At 43.8% G+C, this 19,620-nt stretch overlaps 1 protein-coding gene across 1 annotated transcript in view; it reads right to left on the bottom strand.

Annotated features, from left to right (window-relative positions):
- sntb1 (syntrophin, basic 1) overlaps window positions 1–19,620 on the bottom strand; it is a 111,087-nt gene that overhangs the window by 82,528 nt on the left and 8,939 nt on the right. The window lies entirely within an intron of this gene.

Below are 19,620 nucleotides of genomic sequence, written 5' to 3'. Positions count from 1 at the left end.
AATTAAGATGCTCCTGTTCCTGGACTCCGGCACTATCACTGACCAAATACCTGCACTTAGAGTATTGATGGGTCGGGATCTGTACTCACTATAGTTCAGAAGAATGGGGAGGGGGGGGGAATCTCATTGAAACCTATTGAATATTGAAAGACCTATATTAGAGTGGACATGGCATGGATGTTCCCAGAATTGTTTAGAACCAGACAGCATGGTCTCAGAATACAAGAACATCCCTTTAGAACAGATGAGGAGGAATTTCTTAATAGCCAAAGGGTAGTGACTGTGGATTTCAATGTCACAGTTGGCTGTAGAGGCCAAGTCATTGGGTATACTTAAAGCAGATGTTGATAGGTTCTTGGTTATCAAGGGCATTTGGAGTATGGATTCGAGCGACCCATTATAAAAAAAATCATCCAATTCTGCTCTGTCTTTTGCTCTTTAATGAGAGACTGAGTACCACGAGACTCAAAAAGTTATTTTTCCCACCCAGTCAGGCTGATCAACACCTCCACCTATTAACACACCTGACCACCACCTTTACATTCACATCAGCCACTCTCCACTGCACTTTAGCACCCCTCATCCCCCATGCACTGACGCTTTATGCTTACACTCCACATCTCATTCCAACACTGACAGTGCCCTATTGTGTTTCCCGTTCCCTGATACAACCTAGAAGACCACTTTATCATCTCCTGTCAGTCACTGTATGTTTATATATGCCTGCACCTAGTCACTTTATTTACATACAAAAAATGTATATATAGTCACACTCAATTACTTATACATTTCATTTTATAGGATTGCTTTTATATTATATTTTTATGGTTATTGTGTTATTTTATATTGTACTGGATTCAGAGTAACAACTGTGAATCCTTTACACTTGTGCACTGAAAAATAATAATAAACAATCAGAGTCAGGTTTAAAATCACTGGCACGTTGTGAAATTTGTTAACTTTCCGGTAGCAGAACAATACTAAGCATGATAAATACAAAGAATTATAGTATGCATATTAAATAGTTAAATAAGTAGTACAAAACAAATACACTAAAGTAGTGGGTGGGAGATTCAGGAACAGCTTCTTCCCCTCTGCCATCTGATTTCTGAATGGACACTGAACCCTTGAGCACTGAACGTGTGTCTTCAGGCTTCTGTACCTCCTTACTGATGGTAACCATAAGAGGGTAAGTCCTTGGTAGTGGCTCTGGTTCTTTGAATCCACTTTCTAATTAGTGTATGCCCCATATTCTTTCCCACAGACACACAGCTATCTGCTATTTACATACATTTATGAGACCTTCCTCTTTGAGAAGTCCTGCTGAATATGCTTCACCATCTTTTCAGGCAGCACATCACAGATCACAGTGACTCACCCCATTGAAACATTCATATCTGAAATCTCGTTGATTTTAGCTTTGGTAAATGCAAAGTTAAATAATGAAACACACAAGACCCTGCCAAAATAGTTCAGAACTGCATCCAGGGTTATTATCACTGCCTTATATGACGTTAAAGTTGTTATTTTGTGGCAGGGGTACAAAACAAACACTATAACCTTATAAAATAAGTAGTGCAAAAGGAATAACAAGTTTGCGTTCATGGACGATACAGAATCTGACAGAGGGAAGCTGTTTTTCAGTTGTCTTTTGAAGACCTCTTTGATGGTTGGGAGGGTTGCCCATGATGGAGCTGCAACCTGCTGTGATCCAGTGCATCAGAGCCACCACATCAGACAGTCAAGGAGCCTGGCAGAATGTTCTCCAACAGACATCAATGAAAACTACTTAGACCCCTAACAAAATAGACCAGCTAGCTAGCCCGCTTCATGATTGCTTTCGCATGTTGGGCCCACTGAAACCTCCATGAGGAACACTGTGCTTTGACCTCACTTTCTTGAGGTCCATAATTGCTTCCATAGTCTTGATGTTGAGTGCCGGGTTGTTGTTTTGACTCCACTCAACCAGCCAATCTCACTCCTGTACACCTCCCCATTGCCACCTGAGATATTACCAACACTGGTGGCATTTACAAATCAAGGACTCAATGGATCTGAATGAAAACATCATGGCTGTTGTGGACTTTATGAGAGAGAAAAAAAGTCATAGACAGGTGTCTCTCCACAAAGTCAGTCTTCCCCAACCAGAAGCCCTGGATGAACCATGAGATGCAGAGTCTGCCAATGGACGGATCAGTGGCATTCAAGTCTGTCCCTCTCACAATCACTCCTTGCCTGCTCTCCATCTTCCTCTGGTGCTTCCCTCCCCCTTTCTTTCTCCCTAGGCCTCCTGTCCCATGATCCTTTCCCTTCTCCAGCTCTGTATCCCTTTTGCCAATCGACTTTCCAGCTCTTAGCTTCATCCCTCCCCCTCGTGTCTTCTCCTATCATTTCGGATCACCCCCTCCCCCTTTCAAATCTCTTACTATCTCTTCTTTCAGTTAGTCCTGATGAAGGGTCTCAGCCCAAAACATCAACTGTACTTCTTCCTATAGATGCTGCCTAGCCTGCTGCGTTCCACCAGCATTTTGTGTGCGTTGCTTGAAGTTCCAGCATCTGCAGATTTCCTCATGTTTGCATTTTTAAATACCATCCAGGTGTCTCTTTCACATCCACAGAATCTGCTGTCTGCCCCTCCAGTTATGGAATCCCCCATCACCACTGCACTCTTCTCCTCCCCCCCCCCACCCCTTTCCCTCTGAGCTACAAACAGACTCAGTGCCAGAGACCAGGTGGCTGTGACTTCCTCTGCTAGGTCATCTGCCCAGTTGCATCCAAAGCAGTATAATTACTATTGAGGGGAACTGCCACAGGGGTTCTCTGCAATGGTTGTCTATTCCTTTTCCTTCCCCTGACAGTCACATATTTACCTGCCTCCTGCAACTTAGGGGTAACTACCTGCCTGTAGCTTCTTTCTGTCATTTCATTTTCCCGTATGAGCCAAAGGTCATGGATCTGCAGCTCCAGTTCCTTCACACGTTTTCCAAGAAGCTGCAGCTCAATGCACTTATCGGGATGACTGAAGGTCTCAAATAAGTAACTACCACTAACTCTGGACCCATTCTTAGCACACTATGTACGAACAGAGGGGAAAAAAAACTTACTTAGAACCTCTGCCTGTGCTTACCTAAGCCTGTTGAGCCAAAGCCTGACCACTCTAACACTGAGCACTCACACAATAGCTGCTTTGATTACACCTCACGTCTTTTTATTGGCCCTGCCGAGTGCCTAATAGATAGTTCTGATTTTAGCCCACTGAAAAGTCCCCAAAGCACCCAAGCTCTTTGTAAACCTTGTGTTGCCAGACCAACATCAACATCTTGTGCTAATGCAGCCCGTCAAAGTAGAGCAGTAGATCAAGCATCCATATGAGGGGGGTACCAGTATCAAAGGAGCTGCAGCAGGGGTGGGGGAGATGTTATAATCGATCCTTCATAACTCTCCTGATGAGAATCCAGTTGCACAGGGAGGTACCAAGGCCTAGGTTTAGAAGCTTAGTTACTGCGTCCTCTTAGACTTGCAATGGTTGAGGTGCTTGCTCAGACAGGAATTCTAGGCATAACCAACCTCTTGAAGTGCTTCATTACAATAGGTGTGAGGCATCTCACGTTGTTCTCCCTGGGCACGGTAATGTTTACGGCCATTTTGAAACAGGTGAGAAACTCAGACTATAGCAGAGAGACTGAAGATTTCCTTAAAAAATTTCAGCCAGTTGGTTGCCACAGACCTTCAGTACCTGGGCACATAGACCATTTGTGCCTGACATCTTGAAGGTTTCACCCTCCCAGAGGATGCTATGACATCACAAGGATGCTGGATGCAGTAGGGATTGACACAAGTGTAGTGTTACTCTCCCTTTCAAATGGTGAATGCAAGGTTCAGTGGGGAATGAAGCATCAGTGCTATTCATGTCATATAGGAAGTAATGGTAGGCAAATCCTTCCATAGATATTGTACATCCTGTTGTGTCCCTAATTTCACATGGAATTACATTTTTGCTCTCTCAATTGTCTTCTATAGGTTGAACCCGACCAACTTTATAGAATTCTGGATCACAGATCTTGAATACCACAGACAAGGCCCTCAGCAGTCTGCAAATCTCCTGGTTCATCCAGGGGTTCTGGTTTGGGAAAACTCAATATGTCCTTGAAGGTACACACTCATCTGTACAGGTCCTGATGGGGTCAGAGATGACTGAGGCTTATTCATTCAGATCTGAATATGAACACCTGAATATGGTCCAGTCCACTGATTCAAAGCAGTCCTGTAAAGACTACTCTGATGCTATCTTCAGTCATCAGTCTCTGCCCATATGCTGGGCATAGGAGTATAGCCAGGGGATCGGGCTTACCAAAGTGCAGGCGTGGAACTGCCCGGTAAGTGGCCTTAATAATGGTGTTGGTTCCTCATGGTCTGCAGGTAGCAACTTGATGGTCATTTGCTCCCTGGCTGAAGTCCCTCGTAATGACCAGGAAAGTGCCCTGGTGTACTGTCTTGAGGCTGCTGATCAGGGTGCTTGGCTCCTCCAGGGGCAGCCTGACATTGCCCAGTGGTGAAATGTACCAGAATTACAGTAGATAACTCCCTTGACAGGTAGAACAGATTTCACTTGACTGCCAGATGATTAGGTTGGTGGAAGCAGGACTGAAACAGAACAATTAGTTAATCATGAAGCAAACACAGCCATCTCTGCCTTGACCCATTGCCACCACATGGTCCATATTGTGGATGAAGCCCTCTGTCTAGTGTGCTGGGCAGTGAGCCATGTCTCCGTGAAGCAACAGCTGCTGATGTCCCTCTTACTCTCATTCTGATGCCCTACTTTTAAACATTCAGTTTCTGTTTGAGTTCTTTGACTCTATATACCATATGTAGGTATATGGGAATAGACAAGTACAATGTATGGTCAGGGGATTGAACAGCCTGTTACTATGCTGTACAAATGTTGTAGGCATTCAGTGTGAAGATCAACTCATATCACCAGTCCAAATGTTTTACCCATGAGCAATGATTTCAATCTTTCTAAATGATAGAACATCTGAGGCTTTCAACCAGAGGCTGTTGGGAGTGATTATTGTTCTATATGAGCCTCCCAATACTTCTCTCCAATAGTTCCACCCTGCCCTTGGGATCTGAGGCAGGAGTTAGATTAAAATGACCTCTCCTCTCTACTTACAAGATAATAAAAACATTCTAGGCAGTCCTTTGGCATCAACTTGCTTCCAGTTCAAATCTGAGAATTCTGTTGAGGCCAATGTGCTCCCCACCCTACATAATTACCGCCTGTCTCGCAGCCACTTACTGCTCATGCTCAGCTTCTCCCAGCTGATGATCACTCCTCTGTAGGAGAGATAAAAGCCCATGAAGATTCCCGGACTAGCAGCAGAGTGTTCCGCTACACAGGGTTTGGAGGCGGTTACAAGAAAACAAGGAACATCTTATAGAGGTAGATGTGAAATAATGCAAAGCAAAAACAAGTTGGATGCACACAGTCTGTTTCCCAGGGAAAGAGAATCAAAAACCAGTGGGCATAGGTTCAAGTTGACAGGAGAGGGTTTTTTAAAAAAAAGGGACCTAAAGGGCAACAACTTCATGCAAAGGGCATTTGGTAAATGAAACACTGCTAGAGGAAGTGCTTGAGGCAGATGGAATAACATTTAAAAAGACACTTGGATAGATGGATGGTACATGGATAGGAAAGATCTTGTAGGATATGGACAAAATGCAGGAAAATTGGACTTCCTCAGAAAGGAATCTTGGCTAATATGGACCAATTGGGCTAAAGGCCTGTTTTGTGCCTTATTAACTTCCAATTAATATATTAAAGAGGTACATAATGTATGCTAGGTTCACTGCTCTAATCTGTCTACGCTCATGACTGTGTGACTAAACACTGCTCAAATGCATATAAATTTGCAAACGGCACCTCTGCTGTCGATAGGGTCTCACGATGACGATGAGGTGGCATGCAGAAATGAGATGGAGCAGCCGGTTAAGCGGTGTTGCAACAATCTCACATTCAAGGCCAGCAATACCAAGGAATTTATTGGAGACATTAGGAAGAGGAAGTTGGAAGAACACACGCAGTTCTCACTGAAGATTCAGCGGTGAAAAGTGTGAGCAGCTTTGTGGTCCTGGGCATCAATGCCTCAAGAGGACCTGTCCTGGTCTCAACACATTGATGCAATCATGAACAAGACAACAGTGGCTCTACTTCGTTAGGAGTTTGAAAAGATTTGGTATGTCAAAGACTCTTACAACGTTCCATAAATATACAACACAGAATTGCAAGAGGCTGTAGATTTGGCCAGCTCTTTTGGGCACAACCTTCCCCACCAACAAGAACAACTTCTCACGGCATTCTCTCAAGGAAGAGGCACCAACCATGATGTCCTCTTCTTATCATCATCTGGCAGGAGGCACAGGAGCCTAAAGACAACAATTCACAAAACAGCTTCTTCTCCAGATTTCTGAGCAGTCCATGGAAAAAAAAACTACTTGATTATTCCTTTTCTTTGCAATTTTTCTGTTATTTATTGTCACTCTACATCTTTGCACTGTACTACTAATGCATACATGTCATACAAGTCAGAGATAATAAATCTGGTTCTGATAAAGTGATAACGATTAATACAGTACATATATTTCAGGAAGATATGCAATAAAACACCAAGGCAGACCAGTAACTGAATATATTGTATTAAAACAATAAAGTTCGCCTTAAGGAATGTCACAAGCAAAATTTCACAAAGACCCCTATATGTCAACTCATGAACAACACTAAAATTCAGCACTTAATGAGGGTTGACTGCTTCCTAGCCAAATTCTGTGCATTCTGTTGCACCATGACTTCAGACAACCCAGACCTTGCTGTTATACAGATGGCACATCCACCACTGCCATTTCTGCTCTAACACATAAGCAACAGTTCCTTCAACTCTGTTTTGGGATTCCTTCCTTGAATCTTACATCTCCGCTTTCAACTCAAGGGTCCACCTTGTTTAACCAAGTGTTAAGTTGGCCTTTTTTCCATTATTTGTAATTCATAGATTTTTAATGTCTTTGCACAGTACTACTACCACAAAACAAATTTCACGTTGTGTGTCAGTGATAATAAACCTGATTCTAAACCTGTTCACTCACAGTTCTGGTGACCCAAGTGCAGAATGTGTAGAATTTGTAGGTTTCCTGTGCTCCAGTTCTTTTCCATACCTCAAAAGACGCATGGTAGGTAGATAAATCATCTACTATAAATTGTCCCTGGTGTGCAAGTCAGTGGTAGAACTTGGGGAGAGGTGATGTGAACGTGGAGAGAATGAAACAGGATTAGCATAGGATTGGTTCAAAAGGGTAGCAAAGACCTGGTGGTGCCGAAGGACCCGTTTCCCTGCCGTACAACTATGACTTTTGTTCGATAACGTTCCTTTGGGCATTAAGCACCAGAAAATACTGAAGAAAAATTCATCAGCATCCATGGAAGTCAAATTAAATTTGACTTGACTTACAAAAAGAGAAAGAGTTATCTTTTCAGGTGTGGGACCCTTTACCAGAACCGGGAAAGAGGTAGGTAGAAGACATTTAGAAAGATGGGAATGTTCATAATAGGATGACCTGAAATGCCTTAACAGGGAGAGCTACCGCACATTAACAATTTGTTACACAGACCTAAGCACTCAAATGATAAGGTGGGATATGCCCAAGAGGCTAGATTTATATGAGCAGAGATAAGAGAAACTAAGACTTCGGTTTGAAAGAGGCTTTACTGACTGATTCTCCAGTTTCAATTTAAAGTACTTCTACGTAATTACTGTCTAGGAAAGAGAGTCAAAGTCTTTTAACTCAACAGGAATTTAAAAAAAAAATTTTTAAAAGACACCAGGGATAGATGTCACAGAGTCTTTGCACTCTCAGAGAATGAAAGTGTGAGGACAACTTACAGCAAACGGAATTAATGCACAAACCCACTTGCAAGGGAATTTGCAGATTAATTCTCAAACCATTAACCAGAGTGTAGGGAAAAAAATGAAGGCAACAAACTCGTTCAATGTGGAATAGGGACAATGGCTAATCTTTCTGTGTGGGCCAGTGAAATGCCAAGATGCCCACCTGACCAGCCACTTTTCTATGGGAGAATCTAGGGTTAGCAAGATAAACCCAGTTCATGGACAGGAAATGGTTTCAAGGCTCAAGGTTACTGGACCGATTATCAGAAGCTACCAATTCAAACCCACCACTGCATCTACTATGGTTTAAACTCTTTTAATCAACCTAAAATGAACACCTACCCTAAATGCCCTCCACCTCACCAATGTCCTTCAGGGAAGGAAATCTGCAATCCTTACAAAGTCTAGATCTAGATTTCCCTGGCCTCTGAAGTGGAAAAGGGCTGCGTGCTCAGCCTGCTGACACGTGACTACGTTGTAGGATTCAGCTCAAAGAGTGTCATCAAGTTTGTGGATGACAACAGCAGTTGGCTTTCTCAGCAGTGGTGATGAGACAGTACAGAGCGGCAGGTGGATTGGTGCAGGAAGAACCCAAGCCTGAACGTGGAGAAGGAAATCATGGTGGCCTTCAGGAAGGTGCAGCTGAACCATCTCCCTCTGCCAGTACATGGCTCCTCTGCAGAGAGAGTCAAGTGCACCAAGTTCCTGGGAGCTCACAGCACAGATGATCTCACGTGGACCCTTAATACCACCACCCAGAAGGCAGCATAGCTGCACCTCCACTTCCTAAGGAAATTGAGGAAAGCGAGGCTCTTCTCTACCCTCCCCATCTTAACAGCATTTTATAGGAGCACCATTGAGAGCGGCCTGACAAGTTGCATCTCCATCTGATATGACGTCCCTTAAAAGGACTGAGAACAGCTAAGGGCGTCATAGGAGTCTCCCTGTATCATTCAGGGATATTTATCAGGAGCATTGTGTAGGCAGGGCCCTTAGTATTATTCAGAATCCCACCCATCCATCCAGCATCCTTTGACCTTCTACCCTTATGCACAATTCACCTGCAGATTTTACCCTTACTTTCATAAATCGTGTGTTAAGCATTTACACTCTGGTTGGGTGAATATTGTCTTGTTTGACGGTATACAAGCATATAGCTAAATGACAAACTTGACTAGACTAAATAATTCTGGGGTAACAAAACTGACTTCAACTTTATGGCTCACATTTTGGAGGAGGGTACTGCCCAAAGGGTGAGATTGAGAATTACCTCAATTCCCCTCAGCTCCTCGACATATGCCAGGTGACACCAAGAAGCTCTTTGTGGTCCAGGTGTTTCAAGCCTTGGAGCAGACCCCGGAAGGAAATGTTTTCCTATTCAAAGGGTGGGGACATGAGGGACCAGCTACCAGAAGAGGTGACAGAGGTAGGTACAATTGCAATGCTTAAAAAGGCATTTGGACAGGTACCTGGGTAGGAAAGGATAGAGGTACAGCTGCTAATAAAGACAAAGCAGAATTCAGGTAGACAGGCATCTTGGCCGTCGCGGATGAGTGAGGCCAAAGGGCCTGTTTCCGTGTTGTCTGACTTGAATCGCGACTTGGCCTCAAGCTCCTTCATATACATCCAAGGTTGACTGTTCTCCACCCACATCCCAGAGCTCCCTTCATCACCCACACTGCTCTTCTGTCTCACTCTGCTTTCCCTGGTTTTAATTGGATTTAAACATCAGATTAAGCTTCAATCTGCATTTCTTTTCGCTGTATTTTCCCCATGTCCATCAAGACCCTCAGTGGACCAGAAATACCCTTGGCTCCATGCTCAGATATAGAGGAACACAGGCCAGATATTATGGTGAGCATAGATGAGGGGCTGAATGGCCTGTTTCAATGCTGTACCATAATTCTACAACTGAAGAGTGCCCTCATAGGCATGACCTAGACAACATATTTCTAAACCTTGAAGCCCTTCTCTCTTGCCCTCACACCAACATGTGGATGGCAACAGGTTTCCACGAGTGCTTCTTCACCTGAATCGGTGTCCTTACTAACTTTCACCGAGATATTCCATTGATGCTGAATCCTTACATGGCTCTTGGACTGAAACCGTTGAGAACCTTGTTGGCAACACTCAAACCTTCGTTCAAGGACTTCACTACTTCATATAGCATCTTACACCACAAGCAATTATTTGGCCCGTCACACTGATGCTGGCTCTTTCCCTATGGGGGGGGGGGGGGGGTTGTGGGGAAGAAGAATCGCCATTTTCCCAAATGTTTGTCCAAATTTCTGTCAAAGGCTCGTGCTGGATCTGCAAGCCTTTGGTTCCAGGGCAACCAAGGCTCACTTCCTCATCTTTACCCCATATCTCTCTAAACCAGGAGCTCCCAAACATTTTTTTGTGCCATGGACTCCTACAATTAACGGAGGGGTCTGTCGATCCCAGGTTGAGAGCCCCTGCTTTAAACCTTACCCAGTACCTTTCTAATGCAGATAATATGCCTGCCTGCCTTAATCACTTTCTTAAGGCAGCAGACTTCAACTATTGGCCACTCTAAGGATGAAAAAGCTGCCCTTCAGGCTCACATTAGAACTTCCTCCTCTCACCTTACGCTTACTCCTTCGAGTTCTTGATTCCCCAACACTAGGAAAACAATCATCTATACATACACGTAAAGCAGGACCGTCAACGTAATGGTGTGATTAAATGTTTTACTGAGTGATGTTAGTAATGGCATAGGCTGGGCAGCTTGCATTGTGGTTGCTACGAATCAAGCCTGCTGAGTCCAAAAGCAAAAGCAGAGTGCCTCCCGCACATAGGAGGCCCAATCGATCCACTGTGACCAACGGGCCACATGCACACTTGACACATTCTCCAAGCAATCTGATGTGGTTCACTCATGTCATCTCTATAACCTCACCCCTCACTGTATTATAGGCAAAATTAATCAAGCCCCAACCCATCTCCAGAGCTCAGTCCATAAAGTCCCAGCAACGTCTTCATAAATCTCCTCATCCTTTCCAGTGGCAGAGTGTCTAAAATTGAATATAATATTCCAAATATGGCCTCACCAACATCTTGTGCAACTACAAGCTGACATCCCCCCTTCTATAGTCAGCACCCTGACTGATGTGGACCAGTGGGCCAAAGGCCTTCTTCACCACCCTGTCTGACTGCAATGCCAGTTTTAGGGAGCCATGTACACGTACACCTCAGTCACCCTGTTCTACACCTCTCACCTTGCGTTCATAGTGAATGCCCCGATTTGCAATGCCTCACACTTATTGGGATCAAACTCCATTTGCCATTCCACAATGCAATTACCCAGCTGATCAACATCCCTCCGAATTCTTCCAAATATTGTACAACAAAGTCAGCAATATCACTGTAGTCAGGGAGCAACATCTCAAAAAGATCCTCCGATTTACTGCAGAGAGGAGGCCTTTTCGCTTGTTGCACCCATGCTGGCAACATTTGGAGGATGTGGCAGAGATAATTGCTCAGTTTTGTGGTTTAGCCCCAAAAAATTTAATGTGGTTGGTCACGTGGCAGCTGCTATGACATGTGACCGAGGCAGGGCCTATTGTACAGAGCTCTCGGATAATTCTTCTTGGTAATTGGTATTTTATTGTCACAAGTACCAAGATGCAGTGCAAAACTTTTGTTTATACGTTTTCCAAACAGATCATTCAATACACATGTACATCAAGTTAGTACAAGGGAATGTAGAATATACAGCATCACAGCAGTCACACAGAAATCACAGTGCAGGAACATACAGAAAATACAACGGCCATGACAAAGTACACCAAGAGATCAAGAGTTAACCTGCATTGTTTAATAGGTCAATTCAAGAGTCTGTTTACAGCAGGAGAGCAGCTGTCCCTGAGCCTAGTGATATGTGTTCTCAAATTTTACATCTTCTACCTCATGGCAAGGCAAGAGAACAGAGAGGACTGGCCTGGGAGGCCCTTCATTATATTGGCTGCTTTCCTGAGTGGCGCCACTCACAGTTGTGTTTGAGAGGATGGGCATGCGCCAGCTAGAGAGTGGTTTCAGGGCACGAGAGCCACGCCAGCACGATGGGCTGAATGGCTTCTGTCTGCCACTAGGGTCTGAGATTTCATCTGGAGCTGCACTTAGTAAAACTGCTAGCAAATTTTGCACCAACAAAAATGTGCAATGAATAGAAGTAATAGAGAAGGGAAAAGGCTCATGTAGGGTATAAGCTGAGGCACAGGTCTGCTGAGAGAAAGGCCTTATTAAAAATGAGTGTTGCCAGCACAAGTGGAATTAAAAACATGCTCAAAGCCGTGTGGGCTAATTGATACCAAATTGCCCGGAGTTCATAGATCAATGGCAGAATCAGTGAGGAGAATAAAAAGAAATGGGTTTAATGCAACACTGCACCCAGGTCATGCCTTGTTCTCATTGCTACAATCAAGAAGCAGGCACAGAATCCTGAAGGCATACACTCTACGATCAGGAACAACTTGTTCTCCTCTACCATCCAGATCTCTGAATGGACATTGAACCCATGAACACTTCCTCACTAATTTTTAAAATTTGTTTTTCACTGCTTATTTAACTAACACAATGTAAATGTATGGAGTTCCCACACTTAGTTGTTTTTCTCTCGTTAAGTACTGTACTGCTGCCACAAAGACAACAAATTTCACGACATATGCCGGAGATATTAAACCTGATTCTGAGATTGGTGCTCGAAGGTCACTATGCAGTAACGAGCCCATTTCCGCACTGCCCCACTCCTCAGACACACAGATGGGAGGGTTAACTCCAGGACCAACAACTTCAGATACTCTGGCCAAAGTCCCCACATCCCTATGGCTCACATTGTTTCTTCTTTCTGGATGGCTTTCTGATGAAAGAGCGGTGATTTCTACAAGGGTCAGCTACCAGACAGTACGGGTTGATAACAGAGTGGATGAGGATTTGTTTAAATCAGCGCAGTGAGTTGCTGCGATCGGGGACTTGTTGCCTGAGGAGGCAATGAAAGCAAACTCAAGAGGAAAATTTAAAAGGTGAATACTTTAAGGCAAAATAAAATCACTGGACTGTGGGATGGAGGAACTGATTGGAGATCTCCTAAAGATGAGCCAAGTACATAGATTAATTTAGTTTACGCAGTGAGGTGCTCCAAGATTCACTAAACTTGGAACCCTCTGAACGAATGACATTTGCAATCGCTTAAAGCTAGTGTTGTTTACTAGCAGAAGTCATAAACTTCAGGGGGGTGAAAAAAAAATCGACTCTAATTCAAGATTCACTTCAATAATCCTTCAATGGGGAAAGAGATGATTAAGTGAGCACTAACTGATGACATTTAGCTTCAGTCCTGGAAATACAAGATTAAAAAAAATAAGGAAGTCTATTTAAGATTGGAGACATGGTCACTGGGCACATTAGTTTTGTGTACCTTTATTGGAATTTGCAAATCATGGAATCTTACAAGTAGGGAGTAAGGCTGCCTAGCCCATTGTGTCAGTACTAGCTTTTTGAAAGAGCTGTTCTCTAACCCTGCATTTCTGTAGCTTTTCATGCTTTATCCATCACTGCTGTTGAGATATGTTTTCCCAGATACCAGTTTCCTGACCACACCAAGTGCGGTGCAAAACGTTGCTTGTGCGACCAGTAGCTCCGACTCGCTGATCCTCAAATCACATTCTCCTGCCCCGGGGAACACTTTCTTCTTACTGTCAGTGTCCAACAGGTTGGTCAATCTGACCCAGCCAATGAACCTTCTCCTAACAAATGGCGCAAAGGCAGTAAAACGTACACGGTTAGCACCATTCGGAATGAATGCACAAAGCTGCGAAAGCCAAGCTGATTATTCTGCCATGCAGACACCTCTGTTGCCTTGGACTGAATAATTGGGCTGAAACGACAAGTACAAACATCCCAGCAACATCACTACAAAATAGGTTTGTCCCATTACAAAATGAATTGAAATACATGCCTAAAGCTAATTTCTTTTCAAGAGGAGCAACTGAAGTTTCTCATTTAAAAATGTATTAGGATTGTAGAACTTCTAGAGCACATTTCACAAGGAAGGGGTTTAGTAAGGTTGGGTTTCTTTTTTAAAAATGAGGTGTAGGAGGCTAGTGGTAAATAGAATTATGGAAGGCCCAACCAAGGGAAACAATTATTTTCTTAATTGTTCACCAGATGTGGACCGCTGACTATTTATTGTCCACCTCTGCACTGTGGAGGCTGTTAATGTCAAACACATTAGTGGGTCTGGATACAGGCCAGACCAAGCAAGAGCCACAGATTTTCTTCCCTGAATGGTGCGTGTGAAACCAAGAGCCTCGTGCATTAATCTGAGAGTTTCATGGGAGAATCTTTTCTTTCTCCAGATATTTTTAATTTAAATTCTCCATCTGGAGAGTTCAAACTCCAGTCTCTGGATCGATGGGCTGGACTATGGCTTTTTGCCCAGTAACTGAACCACAATGCTAACAAAGCTAAATTCAAGTTTATTGTCACATGCACAAGTACAGTACAGACACTCAGTGGCCTCTTTATTAGATATACCTCATATGGCCACTGTGCGACCTTCTGCTGTTGTAGCCCAACCACTTCAAGGTTTGACATGTTACATGTTCCAAGTTGCTCTTTTGCTCACCACTGCTGTAACGTGTGGCGATGCGTTACTGTTGCCTTTCCGTCAGCTTCAACCTGTCTGTTCATTCACCTCAGACCTCTCTCATTAACAAGGCATTTTCGCCCACAGAACTACCACTCGCTGGATTCCCTCCCCCCCCGCCCCCCGCCCCCCCAAAGCCATTCTCTATAAATTCTAGAGAACGTCTTTTGTGAAAATCCCAGGACATCAGCAGTTCCTGAGATACTCAAAACAGTCTGGTACTAACAATCACAGCGACTCAGATCATACCTCCTCCCCATTCCGATGTCCGGTCTGAACAACCGAATCTCTTGACCACATCTGCATGATTTTATGCATTGGGTTGCCGCTACATGATTGGCTGATTAGATATTTGCATTAGTGAGCAGGTGTACCTAATAAAGTGCCCACTGAATGGATGTGCACAGGTGTAAAGAAAAGTTTACTGGCAGCAATATCACAGACACATAGCATCATACACGCAGCATTCACATGAAAAACAAATTAAACATCCCTTTTCAGTTGGCTTGAGGCAAGGTGAAAATTTATGTATTTATGGAAGGATTAGAGGGAAATTGAATGGAAATGTTTTTCTCCCCCAGATAATGGTAGCCTGGAACTCTGTCTGAAAGGGAGATGGCAGGTCGAGTCTTCACCATGGTTAATACCAACCCAACAAGCTTCACACCAAGAAGCGGGAAATAGGATTAGTCACAGTAACTCTGTGATTCCTGGAGGCATCTCATTCTATCATACTTTGTGCATAAGCCTGTAAATCTGTGTTTTTCTGAATGTTGGCTTGGAATTCAGTTCCCATCCCCAACAACATCAGGTACAGATCTCAACAGCTGCCTGCTGTGAACATTGCTCTTCATTTCTTATGTAGTTCTTGAGCAATTTATTCTCAACCTCATCTCCATTCTTCACTTTCCACTGAGTTCTCAGCTTAATCCATTTGGCAGCTGCAGTCAGTGCTGAGTCCCAAGTGTGAACTTCATGGGGTAGGTTCAGAGGAGGAGAGCCAAAACTAGTTAATGGACAGTTGCTCCCAAATCCCGAGTCCCAGGAGAAACCTCCTTTCACAGTGAGTGGAGAAAACAAAACACTCCCTTGGGGAGGGGCAGAGGTGATTAAGGGAAGAAGAAGGGGCTGATAGAAAGGGAAGTAGAGGCTGGGGAAGGGTGGGATCACCTACAGATTGAGGGGGATGGGGGGGGGGGGAGGGAGAAATATGCAAGATACTTTCTTGCTGGACATTTGAAGCAATTTACTTTCTTTAAGGCAGAGTTGATGCACATTACTCTACAGTGACAACGCCAACACTGTAGCCTGCCTCTCTGAATACTTGGAATGATGCAATGGAACCTGTTAATTCTTGTACAGGGTGTTGACAATATTGGTTTATATAGCAGCAGACTGTACTAGAAGCACAAGTGTTGTCAGAGATCATCGAGTCATGTCTGTGCCATCAGAAAAAGTCATCCAAGCTGATTGTAATTCCCAAGATAACAAATCAGCTGTGAGAATCATAGACACAAGAGATTTTGCAGATGCTGGAAATCTAGAACACAAAATGCTGATGATGGATCTCTGCCCAAAACATTGACTATTTATTCATTTCCCTAGATGCTGCCGGACCTCCTGAATTCCTCCAGCATTTTCAGCTTGGAGCTGTAAAAATACAGGGCAAATCTATCTTTGTAACGAACTCACCTTACGACCAATGGGTGATTGAAATGTGTCCTTTCAGAACTCAAATTACTACCCAAAAATTTGAGATACAAAATAAAATTCACTCAGAATCTGAGGGGAAAATGGAAATAAACACTATTGTCCTCTACTGTCAAGATGAATCCACACTCACCTTATATACCGGCTGGGTAGCCTCCAACCTGATGGCATGAACACTGACTTCTCTAACTTCCGTTAATGCCCCTCCTCCCCTTCTTACCCCATCCCTGACATATTTAGTTGTTTGTTTTTTTTCCTCTCTCTGCCCATCACTCTGCTTGTCCTCCATCTCCCTCTGGTGCTCCCCTCCCCCTTTCTTTCTCCTGAGGCCTCCGGTCCCATGATCCTTTCCCTTCTCCAGCTCTGTATCACTTTCACCAATCACCTTTCCAGCTCTTAGCTTCATCCCCCTCCGGTCTTCTCCTATCATTTCCCCCTCCCCCCACTACTTTCAAATCTCTTACTATCTTTCCTTTCGGTTAGTACTGACGAAGGGTCTGATACTGCCTGGCCTGCTGCGTTCCACCAGCATTTTGTGTGTGTTGCTATTTTTTGACACATACGCAGAACATGCAGCTACAGAAAAAATGATATGGATCATTTGCTTAAAAAGCAAATATGCCATAATGCAGAGGTGGTCTTCCCATCAGATCACCTTTCCCAAATGCTTCTTTTCCAGGTACTTTTGTTAGCCTGAGACATCCAACTGAACAAATGAGAACAATGGTAAAACTCAGATCAACCAGCATCTATCAAGCCAAAAGGTACAAGTCAAGACCTGCAAAGGCTCGAAACTTTGCCTCCACAGATGCTGACTGACCCACTAAGTTCTGCCAGAATTAGGCTTCTGCTCTAGGTTCCAGCATCTAAAGAGTTCTAGAAAATTAGCTTTATTTGCAGCAACGATCACAGTCCGAGGAAGTGCTGGGGCAACAACGTAACCCGTCCCATAAGTCCTGGGAACGTCTGAAGTCTCTTATCTTTATAGCTGGAGGAACTCCCCAGCTCCTGGGAACTTGATGCAATGTAACTCACTGGACCTTCAGTTTAATATTTCCATGGAATAGGTCACCTCTGGTTGACTGACAATGCAGCACGAGTCCTTGTGATCAAGAGCTCATTGTGGGACCTGAACCCTGGACTTTTCTACCACAACTTCCACCTTCTGTCCTGAATTAACAGAGCTAGTCAAAAGTGAGTGGGTTGCAATCTCACAGGGAGCCTCAACTGTGGTCTCTATCCCTCTTCAAGTGCCTTGAAGATGGAGTTGAACAGCTCTCTCTAGGGTGGCAAATCTGTCCTAGTGGATGACATCATGGGCCTATTCATTCCCAATTTAAACACTATACAATGCAACACTAACATTAACCATCTCTCCGGAAATACAAGACTCTGCAGGTGCTGGAATCTGGAGCAACAACTGTTATGACCTTACAACCATCAGGGTCCTGATCCAGTGTGGATAACTTCACTCACCTCAACTCTGACTGATTCCACAACCAATAGACTCATTTTCAAGGACTCTACAACTCATGTTCATAGTATTTATTGCACAGTTGGTCTCCTTTTGCATATTGGCTGTTTGTCAGACTTTATAGATAGTTTTTCATAAATTCTATTGTATCTCTTATTTTCCTGTAAGTGTCTGCAAGAAAACTAATCTCAGGGTTGTATACATTGACATACATGTACTTTGATAATAAATTTACTTTGGCAATCTATTGTGTTGGTGCATGGACTAGTGGATAAGGCATCAGACTAGTAGAAGGTCACTGGTTCAAGCCTCAGCTGAGGCAGCGTGTTGTGTCCTTGAGCAAGGCACTTAACACATTACTCTGCGATGACACCGGTGCCAAGCTGCTTGTGTCCTAGTGCCCTTCCCTTGGATAACATCGGTGGCATGGAGAGGGCAAGGCTTGCAGCTTGGGCAAATGCCGGTCTCCCATACAACCCTGCCCAGGCCTGTGCCCTGGAAAGCTTTCAAGGCGCAAATCCATGGTCTCACGAGACTAACGTGAGACCATGACTAATGTGATAACGAGCCTATTATTTGGCGATCAATCTGCAGGAGGAACCCAGGATCCTGATGCAGGTACAGGACCCAAAGCGTCAATAATTCATTTCCTCCTACACACACTGCTCAACCACAGCCCCTCCAGCAGATTATTTGCTGCTATCGTTCACCTCACCACTTGCTCATCTTAAACAACCCAGAACACACTGATTTTACATTCAATCCACTAAAGTTAATTGGAGATGTTAAACCATCCTCCACTCTAATCAGGTGACAGGGCCCTCACTTAGTCATCTCACTTTCCACAAGAAGATTCCTAGAAGCAGCTTAGCCAGTAAAACTCTGGATTTGGAGCTCAAATTTATTCAGCTACAATCCATCTTGCTCAGTTTTACCATACATAAAATTTCAGAACTGTCTGACATGATTTTGGTTCAAGAATGGCTCCAGGAAGAAGGATAACATCTGTTTGTACAGACAATCAAGTTCCATCTCTGGATAACAAGACACACAAATTCTCAACATATTCCAGAAGTTTTACTAGAAACTGAAATACACGACATGTATTTATACAGTCCATGTAACAGGGAGAAAATTCCCCAGCATCAACAAAGGTTTGGCCTAAGAGGGTGTTTTAGAGAAGAGGAAGGGAGCTTTTGGGTGGAATCTCGGGGCTTAGGACACAAGCAGCTGATGAACAGTCAGCGGCAGAGTGATTACGCTCATGGATGACCGACCCACCCCACAATTCAAGGAGCAACAGTACCCACACATCACTAATAGTTTAATTTTTTTGGGGGGGGGGGAGGGGGCTTGTAGAAAATTCATGGATTATTAACTTGCAACTGCAGTTTAGTAACAACACCTGATAAATTGGTTTGTTATCCAGGTAAAAACTTTACTAAAAGCTTTGTTTTGCATTCTATCCATACGGATCATTTCATTACATCGGTACAGAAGCAGTGCAAGGGAAAGACACTAACAGAATGCAGAATAAAGTGTTACGGCTTTAGAGAAAGTGCAGTGCAGGCTGACAGTAAGGTGAAAGGTCATAACAAGGTAGATTGTGAGGTCAATAATCCATCCTATCATTCAACAGTCCAACAACAGTGAGACAGAAGTGAGATTGCACCCGATGGCTCATGCTTTCAAGCTTTTTTTTTATCTTCTGCCCAATGGTAGTGGGAGAAGAGAGAATATAATAGACTGGTATCTGATTATGTTGGCTGCTTTACCAAGGCAGGGAGAAGCGTAGACAGCAGTACTTCTGAGGGGTGCTGGTTTTT

The sequence above is a fragment of the Hypanus sabinus genome, chromosome 1 (genome assembly GCF_030144855.1).
Source record: "Hypanus sabinus isolate sHypSab1 chromosome 1, sHypSab1.hap1, whole genome shotgun sequence".
Lineage (NCBI taxonomy): Eukaryota > Metazoa > Chordata > Chondrichthyes > Myliobatiformes > Dasyatidae > Hypanus > Hypanus sabinus.
The sequence above is the reverse complement of the archived record's forward strand: the minus strand, read 5'-3'. Positions and strand labels throughout refer to the sequence as shown.